At 40.0% G+C, this 26,449-nt stretch overlaps 1 protein-coding gene across 3 annotated transcripts in view; it reads right to left on the minus strand.

Annotated features, from left to right (window-relative positions):
- The window catches only part of PDE6D (phosphodiesterase 6D), a 54,543-nt gene that overhangs the window by 17,668 nt on the left and 10,426 nt on the right, over positions 1-26,449 (minus strand). Inside the window, exon 1 of one of the 3 annotated variants that reach the window (XM_032594534.1) lies at positions 4,007-4,622. The exons of the other annotated variants lie outside the window; for them this stretch is intronic. The gene's annotated coding sequence lies outside the window, so the exon portion shown is untranslated. Of the gene's footprint in view, positions 1-4,006; positions 4,623-26,449 lie in introns of those variants that run through there. 3 annotated transcript variants of the gene reach the window in all.

Genomic DNA, 26,449 nt, shown 5'->3' on the forward strand with positions numbered 1-26,449 from the left:
TCTTTTTAATGATGATTTGGGTCTGGGTTCCTAATCAGTCTAATATACACCAACTTCTTTTGGAAGGAGAAGAGTCCAGCAGGGTCCACTGAATTTGATCAGATTACCCTGTGCACCTTCTACCATGTCAACTCTGGAGTCACTGGTGTCACTTCACTGAAGGCACAGGTGTGCAGCCTCTCTAAAGAGAAGGGCAGAATTATCAGGCCATATACATGTACTTCCCAGCTAAGACATTATAATTCTACATCTCTGAACTAATCAACACTTAAAAATCAGCTTCTACTTGCCAAATGGCCCCTCCTCAGTGCCTGTTTCTTCTCTTCCTCTGTGATTTTCTAGTACTTGCTCCCTTTTACACTTCTCAACACTCATAGTGCTTTCAGTGGGGGTTTTGTGTACTAGTTACTGTCTCCCTAATTTGACCAGGTGCTTCTTGAGGGCAGAGGTGTTTCCTCTCGTTGAGCTGACAGCAAAAGCAGGGAAATCTTTGACTATGAGTTTCTGGCATTTAGCTACGTCAATCAGTAACTTTCTGGTGTACGAAGGTACTTACCAAAGATTTTATTTTTCTTTTGGATAATATGGCTAGGAAGGACAAATGATAGAGAAACTATTTTTAGATTATTAGGTTTAGGGCACTCTGTATAAGAATAGTCAGTATCAGTTTTTTCCAGGGTACATTTTCTTAGGAAAGCCTTTCATTTTATTCATTTTTATTTTATTTTTTTAATGAAAGCTTTTCATTTTAGAATTATGTTTGAATTAAGGCAAAAAGGGGACTGATTTCTTAATCGGTATTAAAAATTTTTTTAATTTTAGTTTTTTAAATTTATTTATTTTGAGAGAGAGAGAGAGGGAGGGAGGGAGGGAGGGAGAACAAGTAGGGGAGGGGCAGAGAGAGAAGGGGACTGAGGATCCAGTCCTGTGTTGACAGCAGAGAGCAGGATGTGGGCTTGAACTCAAGAAGTGTGAGATCATGACCTGAGCCGAAGTTGGACGCTTAACCAAATGAGCCACCCAGGCGCCCCTAAATATTTATTTTTGAGAGACAGAGAGAGAAAGAGAGAGAGAGAACGAGTTGGGTAGGGGCAGAGAGAGTGGGGACAGAGGATCTGAAGTGGGCTGTGTGCTGACAGAGAGAGCTGAACGCGGGGCTTGAACTGACAAACTGCAAGATCATGGCCTGAGCCGGAATTGGACTCTTAACTGAGCCACTTAGGCACCCTTAATTATTATTATTTTTTAAGTTTATTATTTATTTTGAGAGAGAGAGAGAGAGAGAGAGAGAGAGAAAGCACGAGTGGGGGAGGGGCAGACAGAATCCCAAGCAGGTTCCACACCGTCAGCCCAGAGGCCCACTTGGGGACCAAACCCACAAACCATGAGATCATAACCTGCGCCAAAGCCAAGCTGGACGCTTAACAGGCCGAGCCATCCAGGTGCCCCAATCAGTATTTTATTTTTATTCTACTTTGTAAAGTCCAAATGATCTCCTTCTTATGGCACTTATTAACAGGTATCTTAGAGTTGTTGTACAGTTCTTATTTTTAGTCTATTTAAAAAATAATCAGATTCTAGAAATAATCCTTTCCTGTCATTTTAAGGACAGTTTAGAATTATAAACTTTGGAAAATGAAATCTCTTAAAGATACTACCAAAGTCAAAACAGGGGCACATTCCTAAAGCTACGCCAGAAAAACAAAGATCACTAGCTCAACTAGCATAAATATTTTTTTGTTAAAGTTTATTTATTTATTTTGAGAGAGAGAGAGCAAGCCATGAACGTGCGTATGAGCAGGGGAGGGGCAAAGAGAGAGGGAGAGAGCAAGAATCCCAAGCAGCCGTGTGCTGACAGCAGGGACATGGGGACGCCATCTCACAAACCCTGAGGTCATGAGCTGAGCTGAAACCAAGAGGTACACGCTTAGCCAACTGAGCCACCAAGGTACCCCTCTACTAGCATAAATCTGGAACAAGCACAAATAAGTCATTATTTTGGTCTTAAATGCTTTTAATGAATAAATCTCATTTAGAATGATTTTTCCCATTAAGTGTAGAAATCATAAACACACAATCTTTATCTTATAAATGTCTTCAATTCACTTTCAAATAATAGGCACATCCATTTGGAAGTCCTTGAATTTTGCTGACATAAATATTCCACAGGATTTTACGCTGAAAATTTTTTTGTATTTTTATTTACTTACAATTTTTTTATTATTGAAGTATAGTTGACACACAACAAAGGGATCTTTTTAAAATGGGTACTGTTCTAAATAAATAACAGTCTTTTTAGATTTCCATACTATTTTTGGAGATTTGTTAGCTTTTATTTATTTATTTTTAAAGGTTTTTTTTTTTGTTTTTGTTTTTTGTTTTTTTTTAATTGAGAGAGACACACACACAAGTTCATGTGCATGGTTGCAAGGGGGGAGGCAGGTAGGGACAGAGGGAGAAGAGAGAATCTTAAGTAGGCTCCATGCTCAGCACAGGAGCCTGATGAGAGGCTCTATCTCACAACTGTTAGTTAGCTCATGACCTGAGCCAAAATCAAGGATCACAGGAGATTTGTTAGCTTTTAAAAATAAACAGGTACGTCTGCTCGCTGGTCATGTGAATGCACACTTTTAAGTAGAAAAAGATACCGCATCTAAGAGCCTGTGAGATGCCTTAATATGAGAACACAGAGGGCTGCCTGGGTAGCTCAGGCAGTTAAGTGTCGGACTTTGGTTCAGGTCATGATCTCGTGGTTCAGGAGTTTAAGCCCCTCGTCGGTCTCTGTGCTGATAGCTCGCAGCCTGGAGCCTGCTTCGGATTCTGTGTGTGTGTGTGTGTGTCTCTCTCTCTCTCTGCCCTTCCCCCACTCATGCACTGTCTTTCTCCCTCTCAAAGATAAATAAAAACATTAAAAAAAAAAAAGAGGAACACAGAAAGAATGCTTTTTTATACAGGCGAATTTTAGCAACTTAAAACAGTTGGTGGGAGGGGTGCTTGGGTGGCTCAGTTGATTAAGCATCTCCCTCGGCTCAGGGCATGATCTCACAGTTCGTGGGTTGGAGCCCCACGTTGAGCTCTGCAACTTTCAGCACAGAGCCTGCTTTGGATCCTCTGTCTCCCTCTCTCTCTGCCCCTCCCATGTTCTCTTTCTTAAAAACAAGGACAAAAACAAAAACAAAACAACCCAAAACCCCTAAGACATTAAAAACAGTTGGTGGGAAAAGAAAAAAGAAACAGTGAAAATGAAGTTTGTTTTTGTTTTTGTAAATTAAGCAATTTAAAAAGCTCTGTTTTAAAAGTACCAAATGGGGACTGCTGGGTGGTTCAATCAGTTAAGTGCCTGACTCTTGATCTCAGCTCAGGTCTTGATCTCAAAGTGTTGAGTTCGGGCCCTGTGTCAGGCTTTGTTTTGGGCTCCACACTGGGCGTAGAACCTACTTAAAAAAAAAAAAAAAATTAAAAGTACCAAATGAGTTATCTAATCACATTGCAGATACTGAGTCCCCTAAAAAGCCAGACCTTAATTTGTCATACCACTGTAATATACCTTTCCTTGACACACAGGACCTCTCAAAAAAAAAACCAAAAAAACAAATTTCCTTTGATGCCTTCATAAAGTTAGTTGTTTTTTTTTCCCCCAAAGAACCTGAAATGTAGCACTGTCATATATACCGATGACACTCTATGATAAGCATACACTTCCAATATTGCCTCAAGCAAGGGCGAAGACCAAACTATCTATGGGAAACATCCAAGGCAGCACAAACTTTGTGTGACCAAAAGAACCTGACATCTAGGCTATATTAGTAACTGCTGGCAGATGCAGCCATTGTCAACTTGTTCCTGTCATATTATTTTCCTTTGTCTCAGTCAGAAGCCACAGGGGAGGGCTACAGGGTTTGCTTTTGACTTGTAACAACAGCAGAGGCTATGGATTCCCTCCCCTGCCTAACTTGACTCCTGGCTCCTCCCCTGGAAACAGGATAGAGCTGGAGACAGAACATACCAAACAGGACGAGTAATCTGCTATTCCATGAAACTTCTGGTTGGCTACTTGGGGAACATGGAAATGTCTGTCAGAGGAGGATCAGGAGGAAATTCTGAAGAGCTGGCTTTGACAACAAAGTCCAATTATTACCCTTTGCTTCTTTGTTCAACTTCTCACTTCTTTTGATGTACATCACCAAACCTGAATGTAAATAAGATACTTGAAAAGCTGCCGGTTCCATGACTGTTTTGCATGGTTATTTGCCAAGTGAACTCTCAGGGTAATTCTAGAATGTCTGTTATCTAGGTAAAACAGCAGTTAATGGTATTCTACCACTGTCCAGTTCCTGGTTTTGATAATATACTATGGCTATGTAAGATGTTATCATTGAGGGATACTGGATAAAGGGCTTATGGGAATTCACTGTACTATTTTTACAACTTCTTGTAAGCTAAAATTATTTCAAAATGAAGCTTAAAAATAAAAAAATTAACAAAGACACCCACATGTACACCCACATTGCTAGTTTCTAAAACATTCAAGACTTTACAGCTGTGCCTTTCTTTATGGCCTTCAATACCCCATTGTTGTTTTACTTTACTTATGTTTTAAACCTTATCACTTAGTTTTTTTATTCCTTAGTAATATCAGAGCAAATGATATTCCAGTAGTAGAACAAAAATTTCAATAGGGAAAAAAGGCAAAGAGAGGCCAGGAGTATAGTCCAAGTGAAATTAAAGGGAAACTATGGAAAAGGCTGGGAGGAGGGTTTTGTTTTGTTTTGTTTTTTTGTCCTCCTTTGACTGGGGTTCATTTCTCTGCCTGACAATTAGAGGTTTCAGGGTGGGAGAAAAATTAAGAAAAGTTAATAGTTGTAAACAGCTGGTGGTGGTTTGGAACCAGGGTAGCTAGAAAAATAAGGAAACTTTCTAAAACTTAAGGAATTCAATGGGGCAGCTGGCTGGCTCAGTCAGTAGAGAACTGGACTCAATCTCAGGGTCGTGAGTACAAGCCCCACGTTGGCACGGAGCCTACTTGAAAAACAAACAAACAAGGAATTCAAGAGAGAAAACGGATTTTACTTTAGAGAGGAGGGTTTTGGAAAGGGTTGGTAAAGAAGGAGGCTAACAGGAAGGCCCTCCACAAACCTTAAGAATGGGGGGAAAAAAGGTAATGTAGAACGCGTAGGTGGTAGTGGCGGGAAGTACACTAAAGTATACTTTTCCAAACTACAATTAGTGTGGTACTAGCATAAAAATAGGCAGATTGATATACCAAAAAACTTAGCTGTGGCCCTAGCATATACTGACTTTTATATATGCTAAATTCCATATCAGTGAAAAAACAGTTAATTATCTCACACTGCTTACTGTAATAGACAAGTTTTCCCCATTATCCAAAAGTACAGCGTTCCTATAAAACCTTTCGTAAGCCGAAATGGCAAAAAGTAAAGAAGTAATTAGAGTTTATGTGGAAAAAGTTCTGAGTGTTTCTACACCTATAAAACCATCTCTCTTAGGCTTTTCTGATACCGTAGAACACATCTTGCCAACAGATGCGCAAAGTAAATCCAGATAAAGCACAGATTCTCACAGACACAGTTCAAAGCTATGGTGGGTGTAGTTTCCAGGGTAGGAGCTGGATGGTGCTGTGCTCGCAGCTCGGGGGGTGTACTGCTTCCATAATGGCTCACGGCTGGACAAACGCTCAACGCTATTGTTGCTTTTTACCTTTTTCCATAGAAGTGAAGATTCTCTTTGGATTTCTTTCAGTTAGTGAAAACAAGTACTGATGTAGGTCTTTCATAAAAGTAAAGTGGCCAAACACGAACTTTTGAAAAGCAGGGGATCCCTTAACCCAAGTGGCCTCAAGAGTTAGATATAAAGAAAATAGAGGTGAATATTTTATATGAACTAAGGATAAAGAAGGCCTCCCTGAGCAGAAAAACAAAAGAAGAATCATAAAAAAAACAAAACAAAACAAAATATATATGATTCCACAGAAAAAGTTTAGAACCTGAGTGGTTTCAGTAGAAAGGAAAGAGGACTAGGGTTGGGTACATACAGACAAAAAGAGACAAGTTTATCAAATTGTTGTTAAGTTTTTACAAGTTAAATATATTTGTGTATTCCCTGAATTAATTAAATTTAGTTCTGAAAGTATTTCTGAAAGTAATAACAGAACACCTTCTACACCTCAAAGCCATCATAAATCAAGTCAAATGAAAAACTAGAAAAATATTTGTATTATGACAAGCAAAGGGACAGGGTCTTTACTATACAAGGAGCATTTATACAAGAAAAAAAATAATGTTTCAAAAGAACATTAGGCAAAACATGGGGGAAATGCAAATTTTCACCTGTCAAACTGGCACCCTGAGCCTGGCCCTCAGTGGGTGGGGAAGAGCTGTCCTCCCTAGCCCTCCCAAGGACGTGGCCTCCTGGGGAAGGGTCAGGTGTCAGGGAGGCAGGGTCAAGGAGGCAGGAATGGGAGGGAGGACTCTGTGAAGAGCCCCAGGAGGGAAGGGTTTTGTTTAGAATGGAAAAGGGCATTCAGACAGGGTGCTGTTGGAGAGAAATGGGTGGAGTATAAGCAAAAGGATGAGGCCACCACAAGGGGCTGAGGCCCGGAGGAGCCTGCATTTTGGAAGTACAGGAAGTTTACAGGAATGAGAGTCAGGGAGACATTTATAGCCTATTCTCAAGGTTTCCAAATTTGACAAAGCTATTTTGGTGTCAAAATTGCCTGAGGGCTCTGTCTCTTTGGGCACTGACCTTCACGACCTCCTGACCTTCCTTTGTAGTCAGTCACCAAGCCCTGCTATTTCTCCCATTGAAATGCATTTGCACGTTTTTTCAACCCAATCTGCACACTACTGCCAGACTATTGTTTCTAAAATTTCACTTGGATCCTGCCTTCTCTCTGCTTCAAAACCTTTCAGTGCTTTCTACAGTCACTGGATCAAGTATAAACACAGCCCTCATCCAACACCCTTAACTCTGAGATGCCTCCAGTTTGCCTCAAAAAATATCTGCTCCAGTCTACTGGTTCAATCACTGACCTATCTCTATATGTGACACCACCCCCTGAAACCTTTTCTATGTCTTCCTATGCCCGACACTGCACCTGAAATCCTCTTTTCTTTCCCTTTTACTTCTCCATATTCTAGCATTCTCTCATATTTGGTTCCATTCCCTCTCTTACCATCAGTGTACATGTGGTTAAAGCACAGGTGTGGAGTCTCACAGCCAAGGTTGTAACCATGGCTCTGCCAGCCAAAATGTAATATGTACTTACATGATTTTTCTGAAGATTTGATGAGAATTAAATGCCTAGAACATAGTAAGTACTCACTAGATCAGTATTAATATTATTGTCCAAATACACTCTTTTCTCTGAGTGTCAAGTCTGTTTCACTAGCTGGTAATAGCTTGTGTGCATTGTTATTTTATCTCCCACTTAAACTTTTTATACTTAGGTCTTGTTTCCTATACTATAGACTTCATCTCATTAACAGTCGGTGTGCCAAGCCATGCATTAGGGGCTTTACAGATACAAAACCCCATGATTTAGGTATCGTTACCTCTATTACTTCACTTTCTGGATGGGACAATGAAGTTTTGGAGATATTAAAACCTTACCCAATATTAAACAGCTAGCAAACAGTGGGATAAAGACGCAAGTGATTTTTTTTGATTGACTTCTTTTTAAGATAAAAATTGCCTAGGATTTCTACAAATGATCACTGGGCAGTCCTAATGAGCCAGTTCTGTCATTCTTCCCTTACCTAGAGATTTCCCCAGGGAGAACTGAGCACTGTCACTAGATCTGGCTTCAACATCACTCAGCAAACAGTCAGAGTCCATGCTTTCCTCCAGGGACTGCTTGTTACCCTTTGACTTTCAGACAGAGAATATACTAGAAGCACCATGTTTTGTTAGAAGAGAGGAAGATCATTTCCAGAGTCAGAAATCATGCCATCAGGGATCAAGAACAAAAACCAGGTTTCCATCAGCAAAAGGCATCCTTTATCCTCCTTTAGTTTTTTGAGGATAAAAAAGAGGCTCTTAATACAAAGAGCCAAGCCTCCTGAGCACAGAAGAGGCCAAATTTTCCCAAAGGTAACATTTAAAAGAGTGTGAGTCTTAAGAGTAAGAAAGACAAAACCCTCAAGGGCGTGGGAAGGACAAACCCTACCACTGTGTATTCTTTACTCTGATATATTACATGAGAGTGCAACTACATACAAGTAGAATTTGGCAGGGCGGGGGGGGGGGGGGGGGAAGAACTGAAGGAACATAAAAATGAGCCATTAACTGATATTGTATTTAGGTTTACAAACTGATTTCCAATGGAATCATTACACATTGCTTCTTTAGAAGCCTACAGTTTATAGAGTGAAGAAGCATGGCGTCTAAGCTAAACCTGCAAATTTTATCTTGCTAACTCCCAAAATGTTTTGGTTGATAAAGTTTAAAGAACTCCTCCAAAAAGACAAGCAAAAGAAACTAACAGCCATAAGACAAAATGGCAACAATGAAAAGCAATCTTCTCATGTTCAGGAAAGTGAAAGTTCTGAAGGAGACAAAACCAACGGGTTCATCTACTTAGGAAACAAACATGTCTCCCCTGCTCTACTGTGTCTGATCACTTAGGATACTTTAGAGGTCAGAAGGAGCAAAATATACATCCCCATCAGTAGGGGAGAGGCCCACTGTCAGCCTATGGAAACCCTAGGTGTGGATTCTCCAAGGCTTAGTGTTATATAACTTCCTGAGCTAGGAAACTGGGAAAGATGGATGACTAATAGGGTTCTGAGGGGTTTTTTTCTTTATCCATCCACTTGTTGGATTCTCCCTGGAGGCTTTTTACTTGTGGAAGGAGAGCAAGAACTTCTTCCATGATGCTTTTTGTTATTCTCTCCTGTAGATCAAAAAAGAATTACATAGATGGCACAAATTAATACTGTTAAAATGGCAATACTTCCCAAATTTATCTACAGATTCAGCGTAATCCTTATCAAAATCCCAGGTGGATTTTTTTTTTTTTACGAAAATTTACAAACTGATACTAAAATCATATAGAAATCAAGGGTCTCATAGCAGCCAATCAATCCCAAGAAAGAGAACAAAGTTGGGCAACTCAGATTTCCTGATTTCAAAACTCACTATAAGCTACAGTAATCAAGATAGTGTGGTACTGGCATAATGACAGACATATAGATCAATGGAATGGAATTGAGAATACACAGATAAACCTCACATATATGGTCAATTGATTTTTGCTAAGGTTGCCAAGATAATTCAATGGGAGAAGAGTCTTCAACAAATGGTGCTGAGACCACAGATACCTACATGCAAAAACAAACTGGATTCCCAACTCTCCCATACATAAAAATGAACTCAAAATGGATCACAGATCCATATGTAAGAGTTAAAAATTATGAATCTGTTAGAAAAAATACAGGAGTAACTCTTTGTGATCTAGAGTTAGGCATAGTCTTCTTAAATATGATAAAAAAAACATAAGTGACCAAAAAAAAAAAAAATCCCACCAATTGGACTTATTCAAAATTAAAAACTTTTAAGCTTCAAAGGATACTATCAAGAAAGTAGAAAGACAATCCACAGAATGGGAGAAAATATTTGCAAATCATAGATCTGACAAGGAAATTGTATCCAGAATATATAAAGAATTCTTATAACTCGATAATAAGACAAATAACCCAATTAAAAAGTGAGCAAGAATCTGGACATTTCTCCAAAGATGGCCAATAAACACATAAAAAGAAGCTGAACATCATTAGTTATTAGGGAAAGGCAAATTATAACCACAAAGAGATACCATTTTATACCCTCTAGGAGGGATATTATCAAAAAGACATAAGTGTTGATGAGGATGTAGTGAAATTAGAACCCTTATCCACTACTGCTGGAAATGTAAAATGGGGCACCCGCTTTGGAAAAGAACCTGGCGTTCTTCAAAAAGTTAAACATGGAGTTACCATATGGCCCAGCTATTCCACTCCTTGGTATATGCCCAAGGGAGATAAAAACATACGTTCACACAAAAACTCGTATGTGAATGTTCATAGCAGCATTATAGATAATAATCAAAAAAGTGGAAACAACCCAAATGTTCATCAACAACATATAATTATTTTTTAAAAAAATTACAGAAATATTAAAAAAAAAGACTTTCAAAATTAATAAAAGGGTCATAAAATGTTTCAAAAGCAAAAATCCAATAAAGAACAGAGAGACACTTGGTAAGCATGTGAAAAAGGGATCTATAGGAATGGAAAGGGTCTAGAATAAAGAACATATTCTTGGTCTGGATTTGTTCTGGAAAAAAAAAAGAAAAAGAAAAAACATGTTGATTATATTGTGATGAAACTGGAAAAATATTAAAAGAAAAACTAGGGAGAGTCTAACATAACCTGTTCCACCTTTCTTTGCAGTATTATTGTATAAATTACAAAAAAGAGTCTAGGGGCGCCTGGGTGGCGCAGTCGGTTAAAGCGTCCGACTTCAGCCAGGTCACGATCTCGCGGTCCGTGAGTTCGAGCCCCGCGTCGGGCTCTGGGCTGATGGCTCAGAGCCTGGAGCCTGTTTCCGATTCTGTGTCTCCCTCTCTCTCTGCCCCTCCCCTGTTCATGCTCTGTCTCTCTCTGTCCCAAAAAAAAAAAAAAAAAAAAAAAAAAAAAAAAAAAAAAAAAAGTCTAGTCTGCATATAGACTCTGTAGATATACAAAAAGCTTAGTGGTAATTATTTTTTATGACCAAGAAAACCTTCCAACCAAATGTTTTCCAAACCATTGTTTTACTACATTTATTATGATTATGCAATAATAAAAAGATACAGAATTGGTTTATCAAACCTAAGGCCATTAATGAAACCCATCATTCATTTGTATAGCACCTTAAAGTTTATAAATCATTTTTAAACATATTTTCTCAGCTGACCCTCTTAAAGTAGGTATCATTCCCATATTAAAGATTAAAATACAGGGGTGCCTGGGTCACTCAGTTGGTTAAGTGTCCAACTCTTGGTTTCAGCTCAGGTCATGATCTCACGGTTCTTGAGTTGGAGTCCTGCATCAGGCTCTGCACTAACAGTGGGGAGCTTGGGATTCTCTCTCTCCCTCTCCCTCTGCCCCTCCCCAACTTGTGCGCATATGGGCATGCACTCTCTCTCTCTCAAAAAAAAATTAATAAAGATTAAAAAACAGCCTCAGAGACATTAACAGACTCAAAGCCTCATAGCTAGTGAGAGGTAGAACTACATTAGAACCCAGGTCTTACCTCTACTAAGCCACCTTTTAAGCTTATGAAGAAATGCTCTTTTGTACAGAATATTCCTTTATTTTTAAACTTTATTTAAGTGATCTCTATACCCAATGTGGGGCTCAAATTCACAACCCCAAGATCAAGAGTCGGATGCTCTACTGACTAAGTCAGCCAGGTGCCCCAAGAATATTCCTTTATTTTACTACAGGTTTTTCTTGATGAATTTTCTCTTACATACAATATTTAGAACTCAGTATAAATAGTAATTTGGTATATACTAAAACACAGTTAAAAATACAGTATAATATATATTCTAATCTCAATCATATATATTTCATTTCTTAAAAATAAAAATAAAAAACTATCAGGCTGAACAAATCCCAAGCTGACTACCACAGATACTAATGCTTAAGAGGTCAAAATAATGCTCTCAGGCAATAACTTTGCTAGGCATCCAAATATCAAACATTCAATTTACCTAATATATTAACATCAGTAGCCACAGAAATCATTTTCTTTGTGTTTTCATCTTATTTAAGAGGTAAAGCACTATGAGGACAGTGCACTATACACACATACTCCAACACATGTTCATTCTGGACACAAATGTGGTCTAAAATTTAAATTCCCCAATTTTGGGGGAAGATCTTATTTTAGGGGCGCCTCAGTGGCTCAGTCAGTTAAGTGTCTGACTTCAGCTTAGGCTGTGATCTCGTGGTCAGTGAGTTCGAGCCCTACGTCAGATTCTGTGCTGACAGCTCGGAGCCTGCAGCCTGCTTCAGATTCTGTCTCCCTCTCTCTCTGCCCCTCCCCTGCTTGCACTCTGTCTCTCTCTCTCTTAAAAATAAACATTAAAAAAAGTTTTTTTCTAAATAAAGATTTTAAGTAATCTCTACACCCAACATAGGGCTTCAACCCACAACCCTAAGATCAAGAGTTGCATGCTCCCCCGACTGAGCCAGATAGGTGCCCCCAAAGCCCCAATATTGACGTAATTTTAGATAAAAGGTTTCATAATTATTTGCTTCCAGAATGTCCAGAATAGTCATCAACTTTACAGTTGTTAATCACTCACTGGCATAACTGGTGAAAAAATAAAAAATAAAGCTAACCCAGATTAAAAAAAAAAATTTGTTTAACATTTATTTATTTTTTAGAGACCGAGCATGAGAGGTGAAGGGGCAGAGAGAGAGAGGGAGACACAGACTCTGAAGCAGGCTCTAGGCTCTGAGCTGTCAGCACAGAGCCTGACGTGGGGCTCAAACTCACAGACCACGAGATCATGACCTGAGCCAAAGTCAGATGCTTAACCGACTGAGCCACCCAGGTGCCCAAAGCTAACTCAGATTTGAATACGATCAGAGGGTTTTGGATTATAACAAGGCTGAATTGGACATTCCAATTGTCTAACATTTACTGAAGATTTATAAGTGTCGGGCTCAGGGCCAGGATATACTATGATTAATAATACATAATACCTGTACATATTCCCTGGAGCTTCTCCTCCAGGAAGGGAAAACCACCAAGTAAAATAATAATTACAGTGCCATGTGAGAAGGACTGTCTATAAGGGAAGCTTGTACAAAGTACCATCTTCAGCTTACTTGTGATCAAGTCTTGTTAGATAAGATAAATATCAGTGTCTAAAACATGACTCCAAAGCTGAACACACACTCGCTAACCTGTATCACCTTGCGATACAGTGTTATACCCTGTCCCTGTGCTATCTTGTCTCTTCCTGATTTGCATATTCAGATAAGATAGCCAAGGTTGATAGTGTGCTACCATCTCAGGTTAAGGGTAAAACTCAGACCAAACATTAAGTACTTTAAAGAATATACATCATGTCATGACCTCAGTCAACAGGTACAGCTCCTGAAGTCTTTAGGTTATGAAGTGCTTGGGAATCTTTCTCTTCAGAAGAAATGCTAAGTTTAAAAGCTCTATTAGTCAGAACTTCAATTCTGTGAATAAATATTAAGCCTATTTTTCCAAAACTGCACATTTCTGAACGTTTCATATACAGATTTTGGTAGAGAAAAGGTTATAAGGTAAAGAAGATACCAAATAGAGCTTTTCTCCTGCAGTGCAAGCTACTGCGCATCTTTGAAAGTTTCCCCAAATGCAGACTGTGTCTCCTTTCTTGCAGAGACCACCAGCAAAATTATTCTCTTCCCATATGATACAACTTGACTGGGTTAAGGACAGAACAGTTTGAGAGGTAGATCATTGTTTTGAAGTTGTAAAACCAGTTTTTATTCCTAAGGTTTGGGAAAGAGGATGTACTTGACTTTCTTTGATTACATAGCTTGGCCAATTCCACACCACTGAGGTTTCAAGATGTTGCTCTAAGAATTTGCCAGCTTTCCATATCATAAAGTACATATTAATAAACAGGAAATTCAAACTATAAGAGATATTGTCCTGAAGCACAATTCCAACTAACCTAAAAAGGAAGTTTAGAAATATAATTCCCTCCAATAGGACACACAGGTTGCAATCCAAACATCATTAAGAATTCCCTGGGAGCAGCATATTCTGCAAGAGTAAAGTCAAGTTCTATTTATTGGGTTTCAGAGCTCAACAAAACTAAAATGCAGCCTACAGAATGGCAGAAGATATTTGCAAATGACATATCTGATAAAGGGTTAGTATCCAAAATCTATAAAGAACTTATCAAACTCAACACCCAAAGCAAAGAATCCAGTGAAGAAATGGGCAGAAGACATGAACAGACGTTTTTCCAAAGAAGACATCTAGATGGTTAACACATGAAAAGATGCTAAACATCACTCATCATCAGGGAAGTACAAATTAAAACCACGATAAGAGCCACCTGTCAGAATGGCTAAAATTAACACAAGAGACAACAAATGTTGGCGGGAATGCAGAGAAAGGGGAGCCCTCTTGCACTGTTGGTGGGAATGCAAACTATGCAGCCACTTAGAAAGCAGTATGGAGGTTCCTCAAAAAGTTAAAACAGAACCACCCTATGATCCAGCAATAGCACTACTAGGTATTTACCCAAAAGATACAAAAATACAGATTTGCAGGGGTACGTGTACCCTGATGTTTATAGCAGCATTATCAACAATAGCCAAACTATGGAAAGAGCCCAAATGTCCATTGGCTGATGAATGGATAAGGATGTGGTATGTATGTACGTACGTACACACACACACACACACACACACACACACACACACTGGAATATTACTCAGCCATTAATAGGAGTGAAATCTTGCCATTTGCAACAATGTGGATGGAGCTGGAGTATACTGTGCTAAGTGAAATAAGTCAGTCAGAAAAAGACAAATACCATATGATTCCAATCACGTGGAATTTAAGAAACAAAACAGATGGGGCACCTGGGTGGCTCAGTTGGTTAAGTCAGACTTCGGCTCAGGTCATGATCTCACAGTTCTTGAGTTTGAGCCCTGCATCGGGCTCTCTGCTCTCAGCACAGAGCCTGCTTTGGATCCTCTGCCTCCCTCTCTCTCTCTCTGCCCCTCCCCTGCTTGTGCATGCTCTTTCAAAAATAAATTAGGGGCGCCTGGGTGGCTCAGTTGGTTAAGCATCCGACTTTGACTCAGGTCACGATCTTGCGGTTCGTGAGTTTGAGCCCCACGTCAGGCTCTGTGCTGGCAGCTCAGAGCCCGGAGCCTGCTTCGGATTCTGTGTCTCCCTCTCTCTCTGCCCCTTCCCTGCTCATGCTCTGTCTCTCTCTCAAAAATAAACATTAATAAAAATTTTTTTTAAAAAGTTCGAAAAATATAAGACAAAAAATAAGAAAGGTATAAATCTTACAACCCAGAGATTACTGTTTAATATTTTGGTGTACGTATTTCCAATATTTTTTCTATGCATATATACTTCCTCCCAATAGATGTGACTTTAAAAAATATAGGTTTTTTTGCTTTTTTTTTTATTCATTAGTTTTGCATTGATTTACATATACACGCTATTCTAAAAATCTAGGACAAATTATAAGATTCATGTACAACAGTGGTTCTCAACCTTGGATACATATTAGAATTGACCTGGGGAACATTTAAAACTCCCAATGGGACCTTTCCCAGACCAATTAAATCAGAATTTCTGGAGATGGACTGAGGTGCCTGGGTGGTTCAGTTGGTTAAGCATCTGACTTTGCCTCAGGGATCTCACAGCTTTTGAGTTCGGGTCCTGTGTCAGGCTCTGTGCTGACAGCTTGGAGCCTGGAGCCTGTTTCAGATTCTGCGTCTCCCTCCCTCTCTGTGCCTCCCCCCTCACGCTCACTCGCGCTCTCTCTCTCTCTAAAATCAACATTTAAAAAATTAAGAAAATAAAGAATTTCTGGAGATGGAGTCCAGGTATTGGTATTTTTCAAAGTTCCTCAGGTGATTCCACTGAACAGCCAGAGTTGAGAACTACATGACAGTTTCCCCTGCTTTGAACACATCATGGTTGATAGCAGTGCTTTCTTAAACTGGCATGTGCATACAAATCCTCTGGGGACCTTGTTAAAATATACATTCCAGTTCAGTAGGTCTGGGTAGGACCTGAGATGCTGCTTTGCTAACTAGCTCTCAGGTTATGCCAAGACTACTGGCTCAGGGACTATACTTAGAGATTTAGGGTTCTGGGAAAGAACCTTTCTTTTAAGAATGGAAAGAACAACTTGTAGCCCCTGAAGCCCATTTTTACACCATAAGACAGGGAGTGGTGATCAACAGGGGATGAACAAGGAACTGACGCCGTTTGTTAAAAGATGTTTCTAGGAAGTTAAGATTTTAGAGAACTGGAAAAAAGTTCGCAATAATACATTTTTCAGAGGAAAACCAGTCATTGAAGCTTATCTATTTTGTGTGCACAAAGGAGGACAAACAAGCAGGGGGAAGAAGAGAGGTGGGCAGTGAGAAAAAAAGATCAAATGTCTAAAAAATTGTTATGGAAAAAATAAAACCCTTGGCTGCAGTGCTAGAAAGGGACAGAGAAACACTGCAAGGAGACCTGCAGAGTTCATTTCTCTGCCAAAAACATGTTTGGGAACCACTACAGCTAATAAACTGAAGGTGGTGTAGATTAAAACCGTCTTCCATCAACTCCCTCCTGGGAGCCTAAGAAGAGACCCCAAGAGTATTAAGTCTCCCTTGGCAGTACTTTGGGAACCAACAACAAACAGTGGACTATCTGCCCAAATGTTTCTCTTTGTGCACAGAAAGAACATCAAGAAACTCAAACGTGGGGTCTCTTTGCGGCTTCTCCACAATACCGTTTGAATTTCTAAACGTCACTAGGGGTATTAAAAAAAAAAAAGGGAAAAATTTCTTCTCCCTGAGGACTTTCCCATGGAAATTGGAAATGTTTAGGATATTTTTTTTAGCATGACAAAGTTAATAAATACTTAATATAAAAATATTCATGTCACTACCCCATGCTGTTATTTTTTCCAAAGTAATTTTAAAAACAATAAAATATGAAAACTTTCATATAAGATTACCTGGAGCAGTTATAAGAATCAGTATACTTTATGAGACATTCCTTATTAAATGGGCCATTTTTTTGTAATGTCTATTTATTTTTGAGAGAGACAGAATGTGAGTAGGTGAGGAGCAGAGAGAGAGGGAGACACAGAATCCAAAGCAGGCTCTAGGCTCTGATCTGGCAGCACAGAATCCGACATGGGGCTCGAACTCATGAACCGTGAGATCATGACCTGAGCTGAAGTCAGATGCTTAAATGACTGAGCCACCCAGGTGCCCCTAAAGGGGGCCATTTCTAAGTAAATTTCTGTTTAAATGAACAGAAGAAATGAAAGGGGAAGATTTTACTAAGAAATGGAAAGAATTCTGTTGCCAGATAATTCATGTTACACACTTCTTAAGTGTAAGGATCTTTGGCAGAAACATAGACAATCATAACAGTACCGCTGATCTTTACATTCAGCACTTATTTATTGTATAATGACATAGGCTAACATTTACTGAGTGCCAGATATGGGGCTAAGTGCCTTATCCATATCTAAATCAATCCTCACAATGCTATGAAATAGGCATTGATTATTAGAGTTGGTATATGAATGAGGAATCTATGGTTTAGGGATGGCAAGTACCTTGCTCAAAGGTCAGCAAGCCAGTAGGCAGTAAAGTTAGTTTTTGACCACCTGATTTAATGTCTATATTCTTAACATTTATGACAAGATCAGCTATCCTGCATGCCCAGTTTGTATCAGGGAGAGACTATATGTAAGACAGGGGGACAGAAGATGAGTAAGTCATGATCCTTAAGCTCATGGTACAGGGTAAGCAGTCCTTCCAGGACCAGAGGCTAGAAAGGCAGTTCGAAACACTGCGGGATACAGCTGTCTTTGGTATCATAGAATGCCAGCTCGGATTATGCTTGCTAGTGTTTTCCCCAGGTCAGAATTCATTTACTCTTGGGGTCCCTGATTCTCTCTCTCTCTTTTTTTTTTTTTAAGGGAGAGCGAACGTGAGTGGGGGAGAGGGGCAGGGGGAAAGAGAGAGAATCTTAAGCAGGCTCCATGTTCAGTGCAGAGCCTGATGCAAGGCCCAATCCCATGACCCTGGGATCATGACCTTAGCTGAAATCAAGAGTCAGGAAGCTCAACAGGCTAAGCCACCCAAGCACCCCTGGGGTCCCCGATTCTTGATCTTTTATATATCTTTGACGGGTAAAAAATATATTTACAAAAAGGACACTTTGTGTGACTAGAGACACCATATTCTAGCTTAGTCAAACTTTTTGGAAATTATCGAACCACATCAAACTATATAAAATTGATAAAGCCACAATGTCCAAGTAACAGATCTAGCACCAGTTGAGGGTTGGTCTCTTCCACGTTCAAATGCTAAGGCGTGTGGCCTAGTTAAGATTGGGAAAACAGATCAGTCTAAGATTAAGGTTCTGGTCTCTCTTCTGAGTTTCTATAAAGTCTTCCAAGGGTAAGGAAAACCTCACTCACTGCATTAGCCTAAGGATGGCTAAAAAGGTTAAGAGTTCTTTTTATTTTTAAGTTTTACTTATTTAAGTAATCTCTACACCCAAAGTAGGGCTCAAACTCACCACCCAGAGATCAAGAGTCACATGTTCTTCCCACTGAGCCAACCAGATGTCTCAAAGACAACGATTCTTAATCAGTGCTTCATTACTAATGCGGACGAAGTCCTAACTCTTTTGCATTTCTCAGAGCTGGCTTCCTAACAGTCTTGTTTAACTTAGTAATTGCTGACAGTATAAGGCCAGGGAAAAGGTAAACAGTGCCTCCAGCCTTATCTGGCAGCTGGCTACATTCATTGCTTAAAGCTAGTACTCAAAGAAAGATGAGGCAGGGTAAAAGAACTAATATTTGAATACCTACATTCAATATATATATATCTCAAGCACAGTAGGAAGAGCTCTTTTTCTTTTAAATATTCCAATCTTATTTAATACTCACATTCACATGAAACAGTGGTGCTCTCAAAAGTTAAATACCTTTCTAAGCAACCCACAGCTAGTAAATAACATAGCTAGCATTCAGAGATATGTCTACACTATATACTCTTAGAAAGACAGTGGCTTCAGGCAGCTGCAGGGTCCTAGGTATTTTTTTGTGAGGACAGGTATCCAGAGCTGGAAGAGCTGAGGGAATTGATAAGAGGGTGCGAAAGGCAGCCAGATCCCCAAATATGCCATGGAAGTGATCTTTTTGGTCTGCTAACAATGTTCTCCTGGGGTATGTTTAGCAGAGAATGAGGATGATGTATTGAGTTATTGATGCTGTACTGATCCATGATGGATACAAAATTCTACTTATGATAATAAAACTCCCCTGTTGTAAGTTACATTCAAATATTGAGTTTGAATATTTCAAAATAACAATATCCTTCAAAAGCAGCCTAATGTCTGAATATTAAAAAACAGACCTGCTTTTCTATCTTCTGAATGCTACCATGAATCCCTGTTATTTGAAGGGGATTCAAGACCTTACAATTGGCTTTTAAGAATTGAGAATTTGCAGTGTTGTAAGCAAGCTAAAATTATGTTAATTGACATTGAAGGCTAATTTGTTACAAAGTTTTTGATAAAAAGAACTTTTGGGGTGCGTGGGTGGCTCAGCCGGTTATGCATCCCATGCCTGATCTCAGCTCCAGTCTGCTCTCAGAGTCATTCATGAGTTCAAGCCCCACATTGGGCTCCATGCCTGGTGTACTTTAAAAAAAAAAAAAAAAGAAAGAAAGAAAAAAAAGACTTCTTACCCTATTCAGAAGATACCAAAGGAAGCGAAAATCTGAGGCAGGGAAAGCATTTGGCAGTATGGTCCATATTACAAAATGGAGAAATAATGCTTTGATTCAAAGAGCAGGGGTTAGTATTTGAAATCAATCCTAGCCAACTGAAGGCTTGCTCATGAGAGCTAGTTCAGAGACATGGGTTGACATCTGCAAACACTGAGTTAAGTTTTGCATAATCGGCAAGATCAAACTATTATTTCTCAGAAATCTACACAAGTGACTTACTAATATGTTTCTTCTTGCTACAGAAACAAAGGAACGACAATGTTCAGAGAGAGTGATGAGAAAGAGTTTGTTTTATATGGAGAGTAACATGCAGCATTCTTTCTCCCTTTATCATTTCCCCCAACCCTCCAAGGAGAGCTGCTACTGCTATTTTCTCTTTTCTACTGTAATCATGTAGCCATCTCATTACAAATCAAAACATGCACTGAGGTCCTACTGTGTACCCACAAGCTGTATTGAGGATTCTACAGCGGTGCTGCCGAAAATGTGATCCACAGACCAGTGAAGCTGGTTTGTGAATGGTCTGTTACCAGTCTGTGGCAAGGTTAAATGTTTAAAAACTTTAAAAGCGGGGCGCCTGGGTGGCGCAGTCGGTTAAGCGTCCGACTTCAGCCAGGTCACGATCTCGCGGTCTGTGAGTTCGAGCCCCGCGTCGGGCTCTGGGCTGATGGCTCAGAGCCTGGAGCCTGTTTCCGATTCTGTGTCTCCCTCTCTCTCTGCCCCTCCCCCGTTCGTGCTCTGTCTCTCTCTGTCCCAAAAATAAATAAACGTTGAAAAAAAAAAAAAAAAAAAAATTAAAAACTTTAAAACCATTAAGCAGAGTAATTTGTTGATTCTAATAAAATTTTTCAGCTTTTATTTTGTATGTCATTTTTCTAATAACTCATTTTTATTTATTTTATGAAAATATTGGTCTGTGAAGGGTTAGAAGTAAAAGCCTGGATTTTTACCAGTAATAGTTTAAGGACTGTTCTAGATACAAAGATAAGACCTCTGGTCCTGACATGGTCTCAGTATAATCCTATGTCAATGTCCAATAAAAAAAAGTCCTTCCATTTTCAGACATAAACCTTTCCAAGGGGCATATAAAGTTCAGGTTTTGTAAAAAACAGGGTTGGGGAATGTTGATTTTTTTTTGAAACTATTTTTTTAATGTTTATTCATTTTTGAGAGAGAGAGAGAGAGAAAGTATGAGCGGGGGTGGAGCAGACAGAGAGGGGGACAAAGGATCTGAAGCAGGCTCTGTGCTGACAGCAGCAAGCCTGATGCAGGGCTTGAACTCACAAACTCCAAGATCATGACCTGAGCCAAGTCAACTGACTGAACCACCCAGCCGCCCGATTTTCTTTTTAAAGGGTTAGGAGTTAATAGTAGGTTAAAAGAACAACAGAGAGGGGTGAGATAGGAAGGTAGTGTCAAGTAGAAAGGACAATTTGATAAAGAACAAGAACTCAGAGGGTAGCAGGTATAATAAAGTGCTATAACCCTGGGATAATGAAGTTAAGAGGGTAAATTAAGGTTTGTTGGGGGAAGAAAGACACTGAGTCTGGTCTCTGCCTTTCATTCCATTCTTGAGCCCCCAGATGCACCCTATCCTCCAGCCATGTTTAGTTGCTACATCTCCCAAAGATGGTATATCCTTGTGCTTCAGCGCTTAGCACATGCTGCTCTACTCCGCCTACAACATGCATCCCACTCCCAGCATGCTCCTTAAAGCCACAGTGCTACGCCAGCTTCCTCTCTAACTGTGGTCCCTGATACACCCTGAGGCAAGGCTATTTGATCCCTTCTCACTGCACCTGTATACTTGTTTACACCTGCATCACAGTACTTACCAGAATGCAAGCTAAATTCCACTGGCACAATATTATTTACCCCTTCTCAGTGCTCAGCCCATAATTGGCACTCAAATATGTGTTGAACCACAATGAGTATCAGAGAGCAAGTCAGAGGGGTTGACTACAATTCTCTCTCTCAGGCTGAGCGACCAGAAAGCAAGGCTCAGTGAAGAGTATCCAGGAGCCAAACATGGAGAACTGCTCACTGAGGATTCAGAAGGCTGTCGAAAGGACTACTTAGAACTGGAGCTCGGCAAAAACAAGAAGCAAACCAACTAACCAAAAAACCCCCCTTCTCCCTAAGGAGAACAGCTAAGTCAGGCAGCCAAATTGCAGGTAAAAACACATTAGAATTTAAAAACCCATTCTACTTGAAGTTGAATTCATGACTTGGCAGAGTATCTGTAAATTATATATGGGCATGTGGTTCATTACCTATAGTTTGAGGAATTTCAAGGTAAGTAGAATTTCCAGGCAAAGTGCCTGACTCAGCACATACTGATATATGCTAATGTCTACAATGGCAGGCCAGAGCAAAAGGAGGCAAAGCTTCAACACCAAGGTCACAGGCATGAAGAAAAACCTCTCTCTTCTCATTTCTCTGGGCTGGAAGCAGCTGCAATGACCAGAAATAAACAAAGGGAGTTTCTATTTGGTGGTATCCTAAGCATTTTCATCATAGGAATGCCTTTCTTTGCTCTGCTTTCCTAGTTTTGGGTTGTGGCTTTTTCTTTTTCTTTCTTCTTCGTGCTTGCTTTTAACACTCTGCCTTTATGATCTCTCCCCACTCAAACTCTCTCCATGCTCACTTTCTGAACTCATTTCCTTTTCTTGTCCCCACCTTCATTCTTTTACTTTTTTAAATTTATTTATTTATTTATTTATTTATTTATTTATTTATTTATTTATTTATTTATTTATTTATTTATCTCTACACCCAACATGGGGCTTGAAATCACAACCCTGAGGTCCAGAGTTGCGTGCTCTACTGACTGAGTGGGCCAGGTGCCCCAAACCTTTGTTAATTCTTTTTTTTTTTTTTTTTTTAACGTTTTTTCATTTTTGAGAGGCAGAGAGAGACAGAGCATGAGTGAGGGAAGGGCACAGGGAGAAAGGGAGACAAAGGATCTGGAGTAGTCTCCAGGCTCTGAGCTGTCAGCACAGAACCCAAAGCTGGGTTCGAACTAATGAACTGCAAATTCACGACCTGAGCCGAAGTTGGACACTTTACTGACTGAGCTATCCAGGCGCCCCGAACCTTCAATAATTCTTAAATATCACTTCTTTCAAAGCCCTTCTTGTAGGCTTTTTCTGCACTAGCACTGGTTACACAGAGCAATCTGTACATATCCTTACATTTATAAGAACCAATTCTAATTCACAGACATTTACACATCTTTCTCTGCCCCAAAATTTCCCAGTGATTTTCCCTGTGGCATTTTTTCCTGTTTGTGGGGGACAAGGTGAGAAAATATAAATGGATCCCTGAGAAACCAGGTTTCAGTATCCTTGAAACATAATATGCAGCACTGTAATCAGTGGTGATGATATCCCTGTGAAATAATACTCTAGCCCTGGCAAAGGCGCTGTGTTTGGAAAGCATACAATCAAAATTCAAACTGGTCTGGGAAACAGTGGAGGCAAGTAATTTAGTAATGAGAAAAAGATCACTATTTGAAATATAACACAGTCTTCTCACTAGCAAAGTCAAATGAAACAAACCCTTTTTCTTCTAACAGGTCAATTACTCTACTGATGTGTGCAGTTATGTGCCTAAAACTGGTCAGAAACAAGCTAGAATAGACATAGCCCTAGAGATTCTTAGAGATCCACTTTGCGTTTTTATTTGCTTCCCAGAACCTCCTGATTGAAGAAGAGATAATACAAGGTCCTTTCCCAAGGATATGTTCCTGAAAGTATCAGCCACTATTTCTTATATACTATTTGGAGGCAGAGGGATATTGCTTTGAATCTAACCAAAAGCCACATTCAGAGATCTGTGAATTTTACCTAGATTTTAAAAAATGCTAGTATTGAGAGGGAAATCAACTTCCTCAAGTTATAACCCTCTTTTTTTTTTTTAAGATTTTACTTTATTTAAAATGTTTTATTTAGTTTTGAGAGAGAGAGGGGTAGGGGCAGACAGAGAGAGGGAGACAGAGGATTGGAAGCAGGCTTTGCACTGATAGCAGAGAGCCCGATGTAGGGCTTCAATTCACAAACCCCAAGATCATGACCTGAACCGAAGTCAGACACTTAATGGACTGAGCCACCCAGGTACCTCTAAAGATTTTATTTTTTAAAGTAATCTCTACACCCAACGTGGGGCTAGAACTCACAATCCTGAGATCAAGAGTTATATGCTCCATAGACTGAGCCAGCCAGGTACCCTCTTCAAGTTATAATCCTCTTAAAAAAAGAAAAGCAAAAGCAAAGATGATTTTGGTTTTCAAATAGGACATAAGTGTCATGTAGAAGGCTTCCTTTGCTATCACTCTAATACTCACTACCTCCCAGACCTGTGAAAACAAAGCTTCAGATTTCTAAGCTGGAGTAAAAAAGAATCACTAAGACTCTGGCTTTTTATTAATACCCTGAAACATGAAACCTACACATTTACAAAAGAGAAAGCAACCCTGAACTTCAAAGCAAAAATAAATAATTGAAACAATGCTATAGTAAGCATAATGCATTTGTAGAGCTATGGTTTTTAAAGTGAGTAGACATGTATTATTTCACTCAAATTTCCTAACATCTCTGTAAAGCAGACAAAGCATTTTCCTTGTTTTATAGATGTTAAGCAACTTGCACAAGGTTAGATAGCTTAAATAAGTGATTTCCATTTTTTTTTAACTAAGTAATCTTTATGCCCAATGTGGGGCTTAAACTCAATGCCCTGAGATCAAGAGTTTCATATTGTACCAACTGAGCCAGTCAGGCACCATAGTGATTTCCATACTTTATTTATTTAAAAAAATTTTTTTAATGTTTATTTTTGAGACAGAGACAGAGTGTCAGTGGAGGAGGGGCAGAGAGAGAGAGGGGGAAACACAGAATTTGAAGCAGGCTCCAAGCTGTCAGCCCAGAGCCTGATGCGGGGCTCAAATTCACGAATGGTGAGATCACGACCTGAGCTGAAGTTGGAAGCTTAACTGACTGAGCTACCCAAGTGCCCCTCCTTTTTTTTTTTTTTTTAAGGTTTATTTATTTTTTAAAGAGATAGAGAGTGAGAGAGAGAGAGAGAGAGAGAGCGCGCGCTAGCAGGGGAGGGGCAGAGAGAGAGGGAGACACAGAATCCGAAGCAGGCTCCAGGCTCTGAGCTGTCAGCACAGAGCTCTAAAAGAGGCTGGAACTCATGAACCATAAGATCATGACCTGAGCCGAAGTTGGACACTTAACTGACTAAGCCACCTAGGCACTCCACCCCTCCATTCTTTAATAAAGATCTATCTACTAAAGCTACTTCTCATTCATTCAGCTATTCATTTAAAATTTTTTAAAAAATGGGGGCGCCTGGGTGGCGCAGTCGGTTAAGCGTCCGACTTCAGCCAGGTCACGATCTCGCGGTCCGTGAGTTCGAGCCCCGCGTCGGGCTCTGGGCTGATGGCTCGGAGCCTGGAGCCTGTTTCTGATTCTGTGTCTCCCTCTCTCTCTGCCCCTCCCCCGTTCATGCTCTGTCTCTCTCTGTCCCAAAAATAAATAAACGTTGAAAAAAAAAATAAAACTTCATATAAAATTTTTTAAAAAATGTTTATCTTGACAGAGAGAAAGCACTCATGGGCAATGGAGGAGAGGGGAAGGGGGAGGGAGGGATTAGGGAGAGGAAGAGAGGGAGAGAGAGAGATCCCAAGCAGGCTCTGCGGACAACAGCAAAGAGCCTGACAGGGGGCTCCATCTCATGAAACCATGAGGTCATGACCTGAGCCAAGATCAAGAGTCAGACACCTAACTGACTGAGCCACCCATCATTCATTTATTTATTTTAGAGAAAGAGAAAGAGTGTGCTTGAGCAGGGGAGAGGGGCAGGGGGAGGAAGAGGGAAAGGAGAGGGAGAGGGGGAGGGGGAGGGGGAGGGAGACGAGGAGGGAGAGGGAGAGGGAGAGAGAATCCCATGCTGAACATGGAGCCCAAAACGGGGCTTGATCTCATGACCCTGGGATCGGGACCTGAGCCAAAATCAAGAGCTGGACATTTAACCAACTGAGCCACCCAGGCTCTTAAAGCCACTTCTCTAATCTCTGCTTTCCTAGGTCACCAGATTCTTTATAAAGTAATTTATTCTTGGGGCGCTTGGGTGGCTCAGTTGGTTAAGCGTCTGACTCTTGATTTCAGCTCAGGTCATGATCTCAAGGTTTGTCAGTTCGAGTCCTGTGTTGGGCTCTGTGCTGACAGCACAAAGCCTGCTTAGGATTCTCTCTTTCTCCCTTTCTCTCTCTGCCCCTCCCCTGCTCACACACTCTCTCTCAAAATAAATAAACTTAAAAAAAAAAAGAGTAATCTATGCTTGGTGACTTTATTTCCTCATCTATTATCCATTTTCAAATCTTGGCGGATTATAGTTAATTTGTTTCCCCAAATATCAGGTACTGTCAAAAGGATCACCAATGATCATAAGGGATCATCAGATGTTCAGTAGAGTCTCAAATATTCATTCAGTGAATGAATAGTTTCCAGCAATTCCAAGGACTTGTTTTTAACCCTCATTCCTCCTCCTTCTTGATCCCAAATCCCCGCTGAAACACTCTCTTTCTGAATTTTTCACATCATCATTTTTCTTCCTGTTACTCTCCAATGTCTTCAAAATTAAACTGCTCAACACCTACTCATCTTTCAAGATCCTATTCAAATGACAATTCTGAAGTCCTCCACAACACCTCCAGCAGCAGCCATTCTTCCTCTGAGATTCCACAGCACTTTATGCTACTAGGCACTTATCACATTGTGTTCTGCCTGTTACTGTCCCTTCCTCTCTCCCTTATACAACTTCTTTGGATATGAAAACTGGTTTATCATTTTGCATTCGGTTAACAGTTTACATGGCACTTATAGATC

The sequence above is a fragment of the Lynx canadensis genome, chromosome C1 (assembly GCF_007474595.2).
Source record: "Lynx canadensis isolate LIC74 chromosome C1, mLynCan4.pri.v2, whole genome shotgun sequence".
Lineage (NCBI taxonomy): Eukaryota > Metazoa > Chordata > Mammalia > Carnivora > Felidae > Lynx > Lynx canadensis.